At 47.8% G+C, this 12668-nt stretch overlaps 1 protein-coding gene across 1 annotated transcript in view; it reads left to right on the forward strand.

The window, feature by feature from the left end:
* Window positions 1-305: 305 nt before the first annotated feature.
* The window catches only part of HOXA3 (homeobox A3), a 19348-nt gene continuing 6985 nt past the window's right edge, over window positions 306-12668 (forward strand). The window contains exons 1-2 of the mRNA XM_006832193.1: window positions 306-441; window positions 4644-4726. The gene's annotated coding sequence lies outside the window, so the exon portion shown is untranslated. The remainder of the gene's footprint in view (window positions 442-4643; window positions 4727-12668) is intronic.

Consider the following 12668-nt stretch of genomic DNA (forward strand, 5'->3'; position numbering starts at 1 on the left):
AGAAAAGTTAGGGGTAAACAAATACACACACACTCAGACACATCCCTTCCCAAGTCTGGTCAAACCTGGCATAAAGTGTGTTTTATAAGGTGTGAACGGGTGCCGGGGATTTCTGGAGGTACTGCTGCAGACACTTTTTAACCCTCCCTCTATTCCACGCACTTGTAAAACGAAATTAAATCACGCTGAAAATAGCAATTTCCCCAGGAATCATTAATCACCTCATACAATAAATACTTCTTTGTAATTCAACAGCAATTCTGAAAGGCATTCTCTGGGAAAAGTCTGTGGAGGAGTGAGGGATCTTCTTGCAAATAATGTGATCTCAGGCAAAGATGCAGCATCTTGGCTGTCTGCTCAAAACATGCCTAGATTCTCATTCTCGGTGGAAAGTGAGTGTCGAACTGCAAAACCTCAAATGGCAGATGCTCATCATTTCAGGTAAACATTTATATTTTTCCTTTGTGGAGAAGAGATGGTGTAGGGGCATTCATTAGCTTCATGCTGGGGACAGTTGTTGGGGGTGAAGGGGCAGCTTTCTTTCACTTGCCCATATTCTACCCAGGAAAGGGAGAGAAAATTGAGATAGATGTTCTAATATTCTAGGACAAAATGGTGTTTTTGCCCAGGTTGTCTTGATTATTAAGATATTGATGAATTTTGTAAAACTAAAGTTGCCCCAGATGATACAAATAATTATGGCATGTTTTCAGTGTTTTGCCTGTTTCAGACTTAAGCCTTTAAGAAAACTTGTTGTAACAGCTTAGAAAATCTCACTTTGTGCTTCCAAATCGTGCATGTCTGCCCTTTGCTAGGGCAACCATTAGAGTTCACCGAGAGGACAAATTTTCTATCTCATTAATTTTTTTTTTTTTTTAAGCAAACCCTACTGGCCCCTCAAACCCTTGACCTTTAAAGACAGTATTTTGTGTGAGCTCTATAATTCTCTCACCAAAATGACCCTTATACATGCTCTCCTCTTCTTTCTCTTCCTTCCTTTCTCTTTCTCCCTCCCTCAAACACACCCACACCCACACCCACACACACACACACATACACACACACACTCCTCTGCTTTAGTCACAACGCCCAGCTGTGCAGGACTCTGGAGATAAAAGTTTTTGTCAACATCTGAAATCAACCTAAATCGGATAAGAGACACTTTAATGGTCACAGTTTGAATTAAGTACTTAACACTCTCCCCCTGGAAGAAAAATGGCACTTTGCAGGCTCTCTTCCTGAGTTTTGCTGAAATGTACGATATGCCTGATGTTTTATTACAGTGGGAATTCAACTGTGACAGGCATAGTAGAGTACTTAATACCCAGGATGGAGCTCATGGGAAGATTACCTAGAAATGGGGGGGGTGGTGGTGGCGGGAGGGTTGAGCTCTCTCAGAGCATCTCCGACTTTGTACTCAGCTGTCCCAAGATGCTCTCATTCCCTCCACCCTATCAACATCCTCTTCAAATGGTGACCACCACCATCTCCACTCAGTCCTGCTGCTCTTCTAAGTCAAACTCTTCTCTTCTCACCTCCACCTTTCCTCCAGCAGTTTTAACACAGAAACAGATCGGTGACTTTTTAGAATGGAGTTGCAGGAAACCCCTGGAAAATCAATGTAGCTTACAGAAATCTGAAGCTTCCTGTCTAAATGGGTGGATTCTGTGCAGGCTATAGGTCCTCTATTGATTCCCTTGGACTCTATCCCTAGCAGGGGTCCTGCATTGGAGAACATAGGTTCACCCTTCCCAACTGCTGCTCCTGTTGCCACTGCTCTGTGTTATGTACTGGTCCAAGAATAACTCCGCTTCTTCTCTCCAAGAGTCTAGGTTGGGAACAATAGGAAGAGGAAGAAATGTGTGTTCTGTCTCTTTGACAGCACTGCGGAAGGCTGCTGGAGTTGCTCTGAGACCTCCTAGTCTAGAACATCTGGCTTGGAACTTTAGCATCTATTTTTCTCAAGGCCCCACCCCTGAGGCCAGCCCCACTCTCACTGGGGGTGATTCTTGGCACTAAAAGAAATTCCTAAATTAAAAAGACTGTCCCAGAGGTGAACGAGACGGTGGCCATTTTGATTTAGTCTTTTCAGTTTGCAGATTAAGTAACTAAAGCAGAAGAAGGCTCCCTCGCCATGCTCTTTATGTTAATGAATGTGAAGGTTGAATAGAGTTCTTGGTCTCACCTTGGATGGTGGTAGATGCATGGGTATCTTTACTCTTCCAGAATCCTATTCTGCCCCAAACAGATGTCTGTGTCAAGGTTTACACTTGGTGTATAGCACCACAGGTGTGTGATGGTCCGGAAAGAAGCGTGGGTTCCTGCCTGATCTGCCATCAAAGTGGCATGGGGGATTATGTAACCAAGCTGCCCTAGCCAGGTCACTCAGACAAGTTTGACCTCCTCAGGCCTCAGGGTGCCTGGGAGAGCAGTGGGCTTTGCACTGTCCAAAATGCTCATAGGTCCAATTGACTAACTGTATACTAGACCAACGCTAGTTTTAGTAGTTTACCCAGGACCCCTGCACAAGGGAACCCATGCTCTGAAGGCCTGGGGAACTAAAAACAGGGAGAGAGAGAAAAAGGGACCCTGAGTGTGGTAGATTAAGGTGTAGAGCCTGTTTGAGGGAGATATTGAAATTGTAATCTTTGGGGTCACGTGACTCATTAAATAATTAATGCGGATCGTCAGGAATGGATTGGAGTCGTCAGGGCCTCACTAGGAATGAATCTCTCAAGAAGTGAGACCCCCAACTTCCTATTTGATTTTCAAAAACACATACTCTCAGATTTATCTCCAAAGTCTTTTAACTCCTTCAGGAAAGCAGGAGTCAGCCCTTCGCGGGGAGGAGGGAGCTGGCGGGCCCTCCCTGGTTCTCAGGACTTTTTATGAGGGGGGGTTTCTGTGAGTCCAGGGAAGCGTGCCACGTCCTGGGAAACGTGAGTTCTGGCTTGGATTTTCTGCGGTCACATCCTGGCTTTGGTGATGAAGTGGGACGGATGCGCAGACAGTTGGTAATGTTCTGATTCACACTGGGAAACGCTGCAGAGATACCACAGGACGGGCGCGCGGCTTTGTTCAATTTTCTCGGCGTTCATAAATCACTGGAGCCGGGCGAGCAAGGGAGCAGGCGAGCGCCAAAAACAACGCGAGAGGCCACAGCGGCAGCGGCAGAGGCGGCCATTGCAGAGGGAAGACCTGGGCAGCATCGCTCTGTGACTCATTAGTCTGAAGGATTTATGGAGAACAGCAGCCATGAATATTAGACTTGGGGATAAGGAATCAGCAACAACAATAATAGCTATAATAATTACAATGCTCCTAAGTGTTGGGGGGGGGGGTGGATGGTGGCAAAGAGGATCTTTCTGGGGCTAAGTGGAGTTGCAAAGTGCAGCTTGGCCAAGCCCAATCTCGCTCAGGGCACCCCTTTGGGGACATAGAGCAAGTTTGAACAAGAGAAAGGGGCCCAGCGTGGATTCCTAGAAAAGGGTGCAGGTCAAGGTGGTGGCGGAAGGGCATTTGCTGGTTTGCTGCTACTTGTTTAGCATGCTGGAGGGATGGGGTCCTGGAACCAGGTCAGGGGACTTGTCACCTATTTGGTAGACTTACTTAGTGCTACTAGTTAGGTAGTCTGTCAGGACATGGGCCGGCAAGTGGAGGACTGGCTTTTTAGCAGGCTGGAGTGGGGAAAAGTTGCCCTGTTTGAGTGAAGAGATGGGAGGTGGGGTAGGGGTAGGGCGATGGAAGCAAACCTCCCGCCCCATAGAGTCCCAGCCTGGAGAATTTTTCCAACAGGAAGACCCTTCACACTTCCTTCTCCAGTGTTTCCTTCCCCCAGAAAGTTGGCTGACTGCTCAATGAGCATTTATTGGTTAGAGGGCAGGAGATAGTTGCAACAGAACAGGGCATCAGCCAGCTCTTGGTGCTGCGTGAGGCTAGGCAGGATGGGGCTCCCTGAATGGGTGTTATCTGGCTACCGGCTCCCTTCTTAGTTTCCAGCAGCCGTAGTTGGCCTCCTCGGAGGGAACTGAGCGCTGCAGTAATCCTGCCAGCCTACTGGGACCAAGAAATGTCTCCTCCAGAACTTAATTAACCAGAAGACAAAACCTTCCAAGACTGTCCCTGGCCCGGGTTTGATTTCGTGTCAACTGAAATGAACACTATTAGGTTTTAGGAGAGCCCGGTGATTGAATGTTCCCAGACAAGGCTTCCCTTTGTTAGCAAAAGAAAATAAAGCGTGCATTCACATTCCCCAAGTTGGGGTGCGTGGGGAGCTCTCCGGAGCTGGCAGTGCAGCAAGCCTCTTCTACCTCTTCATCGCCCTCCGCCTCGCATATTTTCCTCCCCCTTCCCTCTCCTAACCCACCCACCCCAAAAAAGAAAGAAAAAAGGAGAGTGTGGGTGCGGAGATGGAGTATGTATTTATTTTACAAAAATAAATCACCATCTTCAGGCCATTTGTAGACTGGAACCTTTCGAGCAATAAGTGCGCCGCATGGACGAGTGCCCTGGCGACTCCTCCGTGTCCGCGTCACCCCGGGGGCCACCCCGGCGCGCCCGCACGGTCTGCGCGTTCAACTCTGGTTTTCCAACTCCCTTCCTTTGCAGCCACCGTTCACCCTCTACTGTTTATTTGTCCGCAGAGCGCCTGGACACCGGAAAAGGCGAATCACTGAATATCTGCAGTTGGAAACAATTCCTGGTTCTGATTTAGACGTCTTTCGAGGTAAGCCGCTGAGTCAAAATTCTTAGCTGTGTTGCTGAGCTTTGCATCAGACTATTGTGTGGAGTTTGTCTTCCAGAGTTCCAGTAACTGCCACCAATTAAAAGGGGTTCTGGTCAGTATTTAACTTCAGAGGAGTTGTAGGACTGGGCTGCCTTCAGCTGCATGCCCCGGCAATGTGGTGCTTCAGGCAGACAAAGGGTTTGTCTCAAAGCCGGTGGTGTGCAGGGATGGTGTGCAGGAGGAGCATTTGCAAAGACCAAAGATTTGGGGGGAAAGACCGAGGGGGTGTATTTGTTCTTCCTGCAAGTCCCCAACAAACCACTACTGGGAGCAAGCAGGGCAATAACAAGTTGAGGCCACGGGCGCGGGCGCAGCGGACGCTGCGTGGGCCGCTCTCCTGGTTGACAGCCGCGGCTGCGGCTGCGGCTGCGTAGGCAGTGTGTTCGGAAATGGAAATGGTCTTCAGTTCCACTTAGTAGGAGAAACTTGTCTTGGTATCTTGCAGTTTCACAGATTCTTTTTGCTTTTGCTTGTGAAGAGGGAGAGTTCTGTGTTTTCGGTATTCAGGCCTTTGCAGCCAGCAGGTTTTGGCTCATTCACTGGGGCTGATCAGCGATTTTTCTTATATGAAACGTACGCTTTTCTGCTTTTCAACATTTTCTTTTCCTATTTGGAAGAAGGGAAAACTTTAAACTTCTTTTCAAGTTCTGGCTTAATTTGTTCTCTTAGTTTAGGTTGCAGGGAGGTAATTACTGTGGTTTATTACCTTGTAAAAGATCCATAAATTACTGCCTATTTGGGGGAGGGGGCTGCAGGAGTAGCTTTCAAAAGCTTGGTAAAGAGTATATGAAGGAATGGACTTGCTTTGTTCTTTCAGGAATTACTTCTTTTAAAAAAAGTTTTCCGCCAAGATTTTGTTTGCTATTCCCTAGGTTCAGTGTTTCCTTAAATCAGTTCCCCAAATAGATTCAGAATGTTAATAATTGCAACATGCTATTCCATGCCCTCTAAGGCTGATATGGTGTTCTGGATACAATTAAAAAAAAAAATAAGATATGAAGTAAACAGCGTAATAGGAAAGCTGAGTTACTTTCTCTGCTACTATCTGTTTGTATCAAGTATAGATGGAGAATTTAAGAATTTGCAACTCTATGTGCATATTTGATTTGCATCTCTGCAAATAACAGAATTGCTGCATGTATACGTAGCTATAGGAGTTTGGAGTCATATGTATAAAATGATATACAGATCCACATGCATACAGAGAACTTGGTTGTACTGCAGTTGCATCCACGGGAAATAGCTCATATACTTACTTATGCATACACAGTCTCTCACACACAAAAGTGGGATAAGATACTGAGTAGAAAAAGCTTTAAAGTTAACTAAAGGGAAGAAAATGTTAAGTGTATTTTTGATACAGAAATCAGATTGCAGTGTTTGAATACAGATACATCTAATCTGCCAACAACTTTGCAAATATTGACCAAAGGTCTGTATCCTTAGTCGCCTGTTCCTTCTAAACCAACTTTCCTGTGTTATGGTTCTGGTGGCCTCAATTCACTGTACTGAACCCTAACTGGGGATTGGGGAGTGAGTGGAGGGGGCCTGGATGCTGAATTTGCCAACCTGGTGGAACAGACACTAAAGCTTCTCAATTCTTATTCTCTGCATCAGGACATCCAGCCTTTCTCTAGGAAAGTGGATTTACGGAAAGGTTGAAGGAGGAGGACTCTCAGCTGCTGGTTCTCAGTGGCTGGACAAAGCAGGCTGGGGAACCATTGCCTTGCCCACCCCAAGCCTACCCCTAGGAGAGAAGTAGAAATTTCCTTTGACTTCTCCAGATTTTCCCTTTTCAGCCCACCTAAAAACCCCATCTTACCCCAAGTCCGTTAATTGTTAAACAGCAGTTGGAACATTAACCCGGCTGTTAGTAGAGGCCAGGCAGTTGCAGGCTGGAGCAGAGATGCCGCTGGGCCTTGCTGGCGTTAAGGCATTTCTCTGAAACAGTACCAGTGTCTTCCATTGATTTATGGCCTCAGGAGTTTTGGTTTGCTCCAGACTGTTCTGAGAGTTCTGAAGGCGGCCCCTCTCATCTATGGGTTGAAATCTTTGTAGGAACTTTTGTTGGGAGGCAGCTTGCCAGCACTCAGCAATAGTTCCAGGCCCTCTCCTTGAATGTTTGAGGAGGTCAGTGTGCCTGATTTGGGAAGGAGGGTCCAGAGGATAGTGAGGGTGAGTGGGCTTGGGTATAGGAGAGTGCTTTTTCAGAAATCTGTCTTTGGTCCACCCCCACCCTGCCCCCTAATTTGGAAGGCAGGCTTTCACTTTGTGTTCTTACTTCCTAGCTTGAGGCTGGCCAGAGTGGGGGGCCTCTGACTTTAGGTCAAAGCTGGGAAAGTTCACGAAGAGGTCCTTTTCTAGCTAGGCCACAAACAGAACCGTATTGGAATACTGCCACCAGCTTAGACCAGGGCTCATTTCCAAGTGGGGAGGTCTCCTCCTCTTTGATTGCTCTTCTGATTTGGACACCTCCATGACCAGGCCCCCTTTCTGAGGGGCTTACATTCTACTCAGGCCCCTTCTGTTCCCCTGCAGGGGAGGAGGGGAGGGAAGGATTCGTGCACAGCCTCCTGCAGCTGCTACAAGTGAGTCTTCACACTTAGCGAGACAGAGCCAGCTAAAGACCCACACGCTTGAGAAACAAAAGAACATACCATGAGGATCTTCTGAGCCTCAGCACTACCAAAGTTCAGAAACAAAGGCCTAAAAAGAGGAACTTTTCCAGCTGCTTGAGAGAGGGTGAAATGTTGAAATCAGAGGGCAACGTCAAAATCAGAGGGCAATGTCACCAAGCATAAGACAGGAATGGGGTGGAACCTGGGGTGTGCTTGTGGGTGTGTGCATGTTTATTTGTTTCAATCAGGTGCGTCTTCAGTGGGGTTGGTCCAGTTCAGCTTGTGCTTTTGAACATAGGGGTGTCTTAAGGAAGGACAGACAGATCACCTGCAGAGAGGGTCCTAGGTTGCCTTGTAGGTTAACTCAATCAGTGAAGGTTGATTTTCTTCCCCTCTTGCAGAGACAATTAGATCATTTCCCCTTACATTTTTCATCATTAGAAACCTATAATTTCACGTATCACTCAGCTATGAACTGAGGAAATGCGTAAGCACAGGTTTGGCCAGAGCACCAGGTCCCTTTAGAGTTTGCAAAATCCTGACCACTCAGGAGCCAAGCACACTCTTCCCGTGGGCTCCCATCCACCAAATGCAACTGGATTTGAGGGAGGCTCATTCACCTTTTGTGAGGTAATTATTTATTATTGGCCTTTTTGGTTTTCCAGTGGCTGTAGTGTGTGGTGTGGGTGTCAGCAAACTCCAGACAATGGCAGGCTGTGAGGGAGGCTACTGGATTGTTTTCTTTTTTCTTGTAAATGAAGATAGGGCCTGGTCCTTGCCTTTTGATGCTCTGGCCAGTGGGCCAGAGGGAATTGGGGTGCTTGGGTGAGCTGGGTTCAGCCTATTCACAAGCAGGAGGCTATAAAGAAAGTTAGTGAACTCTGAGTATACAGACAGCACTGCTGTTCCCTGATGATTGGAGTATGTGCAAAGAAATATAAGCAGAAATAAGCAGCCTGGTGAGGTGGGGGAGGGTAGTAACAAGCCCCCATCTTTCCACTACCTGAGACAAAAACTCTTCTAGTCAAGGTACCCCCCTCCCCTCCCCAAAGCAAAATGTTATGCTTGGAAATCTAGTTCCTTCAGTGATTCCCATTTCCAAATAAAAGGATTTAAGTTGACGTATGACCACGTGAGCACATAATACAGCGCATTATTGTGGCATTTGGAGCGGAGACCCAGGCGGCAGGCTTCGCTGGTGATTACGTTTTTTCTAGATTCTGTGCTTTTTCTCCCCCACCCCCATATACCCACCTCCTCCTTCCCTTCCCCTCCTCTGGAGAGTGCTTTCCAAGCAGCATGCAGTGCGCGGTGCTCATGGAGCCGTTCTGGGCTAGCTAGCTGATGGGACCAGAGACCACACCAGGAGGATGGGATTTATTTTAAGGTATTTCCGCTGATTGTTCATATCTAGAATGAGTTATGGCTGTGAGAGACAAAGGTCAGGCGAGGAGACCCAGTCTCCAGGACAGGACCCTTAACCACGTTCTTCCTTTGTTTCTCATTTGAAACCATTTGAGGTATCTCTAGACTCTCCATTTAATTCTCTGGAAAGTGTTGGGAGGCATAAAGGAGAGGCGTTTGGGGACTACTAAGTAGGCTGGAGGCCTCCAATGTGCCAGTGGCTTTGTCTACTCCGTGGAGTAGGGCTTAAGTCCCAGGAACTGAGCCCCAGTTGGAGGAAGGGTCCTGAAGCTTTAAGCTTTACCAAGGACTGAGGTGGCCTGAGTTGTGGTCTTCAGGCAATCAAAGTCGCTTTGAGAAGTAGGGGCTGGATGGGTGACAAGGGGGAATCTTTCTCCGGTTGGGGTTGGTTGGTGGTATTTGCCAGTTAGGAATGGAAGGTGATGACTGACCTGGGCCACCGGAGGAGCTGGGAGAGGGAAATCAATGAGTGTGCAGATGCGCTGCCATTTTATTGATGATTCTTGGGGCCACTTGGTTCAGTGTTATGTTGCAGGGCTTCACTACCCTACCCTCTGAATGAGGGATGACGGGATCCGGGATCCGTATGCAGAGGGTTGGCCATTGTTCCCTGGAAGCTTGAGCAGGCTCTGCCCGGGGAAGGGTGGAGAAGGGCAGTTTAGGTCTTTGAGAGGTTTGGGGTGGGAGTATGTGTTTGGACACCCAGAAGCTCCACTTGGTTATTCTAACCTTCCGGGAGACAGAGGAACAAGCAAGTGAGGGCTAGGTTTGGGGATATCAGGCCTCATCTGCACTGGGCCTGGCCTGGGTGCCTTCCTCAAGCCCCCAGTCGCCTTGAAGAGTTCAGGACTAGCCAACGTGCCCTGGGCTGGAGCGAAGTCCAGAGGTAAAGGAAGCAGAGGCAGACATTTCTCTGGCTTCAAAGCCCCAGGAAAGGTGTTGCAGCCAGGATGAAAGCAGATGAGAATTAAGTTGTGTGTTTCGAAATTCCTGGGAAAGCCCGAGCTAATAAGGCTTTGGGGACCCTGCACCACTGAGACGAATGAAACTCCCTAGGAAGGTAGGGGAAGGTCCACTTTACCTATAAGAAGTCAGAAATTGGATTTGTCCCCAATTAGAGTTTTGTTTTTGTTATTATCTTATTTCTATTTCTACTTATGGGGAAAAAAAATGAAATCAGGCTTCCCCTGCTTCTGTGGGATTTTGCTTCCCCAGAATGGAAGGGTCGGTCAGCCCTCCCCCGTTGCCAGCCTCAGCGCTAACCGTGTTTAACTGAGGCCATTTCAAGTGCTCTAAAACACCCCTTGGAAATAAAATGTAAGCTTTAATTGCTGTTCAATTACTTGTCAGCATTTCATATGATTTATGACCTAGTTCTGGCGCATTTTTGACCCAGTTAAAGACTCATAAATAATATAGTTTCGATAGAAAAAAATGAGAGAAAGAATAGAGGTTTGTTAGAGGCATCTTTTTATTGTCGCTTTAGTGCCAGCAAGCAGAATAAATATCTAACGAACTCTTGAGTTGGTCTGTAGCAAAGAGAGCACGCTAAGACATCAGACTTTTTATTTAAAAAAAAAAAAATATATATATATATATACACACACACAGAGAATGGAGGTTGTGCTTCCTCCTAGAAAAGAGCTGAAGCTAAACTAGCATTATAAAAAGGGACTAGTTTTCTTTCAACCCTCAAAATGCTAGCCTCACTCTTAGGCAAGTATAGTTCCACAATAAATTTCCTCACCTTCTTCCTTGGCTGCACAGAGTGGTGGAGCCCCAGACCCTCTAAGATATGTCGACAGGAGACCCCAGGGAAGGCTAGAGAGAAGCACCACGACACATTTGCTGCTCCAAAGAGCCTTCTAAGCGCTGATAAAAATGTTTTCTTCCACTCCTCAATAGGCGAGAAATCAGGGAGCGCAGGGATTTCGGGGATTCGGGGAACCAGGTGGGTCCTTCTCAGCAAAGAAAAGCTCCTTGGCTTTGGTGGAGCCGGGAGGGGAGAAAGGCTTCTGAATTTGTTCAGAAAGGACATGGCGGCGGCAGCGGGTAGTTTCCAGCGGTGAAAATCGACAAGAGGTATTTCTCTTATAAAGCAATAACAAATCAAAACAAAACAAACCAATGAAAGCCTCCAGCCATTTCAAACGTTAAAAAATCACCTCGCCTGAGATTGCTCCAAAAGGAGTTCTTTGGATTACAGTAGAGACCTCAAGTCGGAGCCGCCAGGTGCCTGAAAGCCAGGGCGCTAGACTTCGTCTTGAGGTCTGTGTCCTTCGCACTTCTGCCTGGCTGCTGAGCGAGGCCCAGAAACCACCGAGTCTGAGGCGATGGAGGCCCAGGCCCGGACTCCTAACCCCAGTTCCGATTGACTCCAGCGATTTGGCGGGTCTAGTCCCCGTGTTTTGCCCCGATGTGGTCCCATTAGGCGCCTATGGAAAGGTGTGCGCCCCAGCCCTGACTCCGGCGCCCAGGGCCCCCTTGTCTTGCACGGTCCCCTTCCCTGGACAGGTTCTCACGGGATAGCTGGCCTCCCCTGCATTTGGCTTAGCAGAGAAGGCGGCGACAGTCGCGTCAGCAGTTTGGAGGAGAAAGTGCGGTTTGATTATTGACCCACGCCTTCTTTCTTCAAATGCCACATCCGACCAGGCACTGGTTTGAAGAGAAAATGCCGGCGAGCGATTTTTGCTGCCGGCTTCACCTCCTACGCGTCCATGCTCTCCCTTTCATGTTGCGCCGCTGCAATATGCCATAAGGAGCAAGTGTTTGCTGTTTTGTGCTCTGTTTACAGCTTTGGGGCGTCGAGTCATAAATCTTGCCCAGCCATAAATGACAAAAACTATTGGTATGCATGAGGCCACCCTGGCCCGGAGTGCTTTTTGATTTCTCCCTTTTCTCCTGGCTTTGTTTTTGCTTTAAGGTGACACTTTGGCTCCCTGACAGTTTAAACATACTACTTATATTTTTAACACCTTCCTTTGAGAAGGACCGGCAGTTGACACCTTGGAATTGCATGAAAGCTCCATTTCTCTCTTTGCCACACACATACCCTTGCAGTTTGCTTCAGAACCTGGGGATGCTGAGGGAGGTTTTAAAAAGGAGGAACACCAGTATCTTTAAAGTTATGCCTATGTTACCGCTCCTTTCCTCTGCTCAGCTCAAGGTTCTCCACCTCACAAATTACGAAAGAAAATACCATAAGTGTTGATTTATGTTGGGTCAAAGCTTTATCTGTGAGTGAGCTGCATGTCTGGTACTGTGAAATGGGTATGGAAAGGTTAGGCACCCAGCTCCTAAGCATCCTTGCGTCTCTCTGTGCCCAGAGCATCCCATTCCACTACCCAACCAAGATGCATCTCCCCCAGGTAATTTCCTTCCTAGCTCCCATAATTGCAATTATTTCGGCCTAATTAAATAACCAAGGGTAGTCCAGAATGGCTCCTGGGTAGTTTTCTGGAAAAAGGAGGTCCTATTCCACCTCCCCACACACACATTGGGTTTGGGGTGCCTAGACTAGGGTGGCAGGCAAGTTAAGTGGCCAAAGTCTGAAGAACTTCCTTCTCTTGGCACTCTTTTCCTTCTCCCCACAACTGGAGATGCCCAGAGCAGAGGGTTATGTGGTTCTCAAACAGATTCCTGAGAAATAGAACCCGGCAAGAGAGCCCCTTTGTGAGAGCCGTTTGTCCTCATTAGCATAATTTCCCTGGACTTTAGTGACGCCTAGGAGCTAGCAAAGGGAGGGCGGCGTTGGGGGCTGGGGGAGGCTGTCTTCCTCCTGCCGCCACCACGCTCCCCCCTCGCTCCTGTTCCTCCCCTAGTCTCAACCCCCATCCCCC

This window comes from Chrysochloris asiatica, unplaced genomic scaffold (assembly GCF_000296735.1).
Source record: "Chrysochloris asiatica unplaced genomic scaffold, ChrAsi1.0 scaffold00006, whole genome shotgun sequence".
Classification (NCBI taxonomy): domain Eukaryota; kingdom Metazoa; phylum Chordata; class Mammalia; order Afrosoricida; family Chrysochloridae; genus Chrysochloris; species Chrysochloris asiatica.